Source organism: Triticum dicoccoides, chromosome 2B (genome assembly GCF_002162155.2).
Source record: "Triticum dicoccoides isolate Atlit2015 ecotype Zavitan chromosome 2B, WEW_v2.0, whole genome shotgun sequence".
NCBI classification, from domain to species: Eukaryota; Viridiplantae; Streptophyta; class Magnoliopsida; order Poales; family Poaceae; genus Triticum; species Triticum dicoccoides.
The window spans coordinates 53,086,380-53,087,813 of record NC_041383.1 but is presented as its reverse complement, the minus strand read 5'-3'; positions in this window follow the sequence as shown (position 1 = coordinate 53,087,813).

Sequence of the window (1,434 nt, the reverse complement as noted above, 5' to 3'; positions counted from 1 at the left end):
TGCATATTAAAATCAGCCCAGCGTCGTCTTAGTGTGTATATATGGGTAGGAATAGGTTTCCTGGGGTCGCGAAGTTGGAATTTGCAAAGACTTCCTTTGTGTATTGTTTTCGTTAAGCGAATGAGGTAGCAGATAGCCTAGCTAGAAATTCTCTTACCATTAGATCTTCGGGATTTTGGGATAGTTCTATCCCGGACTTTATTTCTCCTCTTTTTGTGAATGAATTGTCTATTATGTGAGGAATAAAGTCTATTCGCTGTCAAAAAAAAGTTGGGGATGATGGCGGCATCGCGTCAGAATAAATCTTCTCCAGATTCTCATCCACCTCGGTATCCATGACGTCACCGGAGAACGGGGAACTTCGTATTCTTGTTGGTGTTGTGCGCCGGTGGGATTTGTGCGTCCATGCATGGTCGGCTAAGCGGCGGCGATGACCACGCCGGGGACCTTTTATACTCCAGCGCCGCAGCGAGATTTGGGAGGTTTGTTTAGGAGTGGGTCGACATCCACTGCTTCTTCGGTTTGTGTTGCCAGCGGCTTTTGTCACGGAACGCATCAACCGGATCCCATAAGGTGATGATTTGTCATGGCCGGCTGCGATGGTGCTTCCTCGGCCTTGGGTGAGATGAATTCATCCCTCTATTTTCCTCGGCGGTGCTCCGGTGGCTTCAGTTTAGAGGAGAATGATGGTGTTGCTTTTGCTTGGATCTTCAAGGACTAATTTGTATTATTTCTTTTTCGAGTGTCCTTTTTGCAATGTTTCCGGGAAAAGCGTCCCTGTGGTTTGTTCTCGTGTGATGTTATGTGCGGTTTAGTAACTGTTTTCCCATATAATGGATGCGTGACTAGTGTATAAAAAAAAGCTCCATCTTAGTGTGTCACCTAAACAAATTTCTTTGACTCACTCATACTAATAAATCAAACAACGACATATTTTGTTCTCAAAATTTCCACACATAATTTTTGATAGATACCAATCAAAAGGATGAAGACTAAAATGGCTTATCATTTGAATTCTTTCAAAATAAAAATCAAACAAAGATTACCTTTTCCCCTCCGAATTTAGTCTCATTTGTACCCTCTACAATAGCTAGCTAACCTAACGCACCAAGGCGCTGGCTTAAAATCATTAGCAATTTGAAATGACAAAAATGTCACTATTGCAGCAAGCAACAACTTCTATTTATATGGACAAACCAGTGTGTAGAGGTGGCTGCAAAAAACAGGAATGCTACTGTATCATACCAAGTCTTGGTACCCTTGTCTTAATTTATCTTTTGTTATTAACTGTTGTTGTGTATGATGCCAACTTGATTAAGAGTGGAACCATATGTTAAATAATTATTTTATTAGTTTTCTTGAGACAAATGTATTAGTTAGGTGACGGCAAATCAAATTATGGCCGGCAGCAATACGGGCAAAATTTAGTCCATT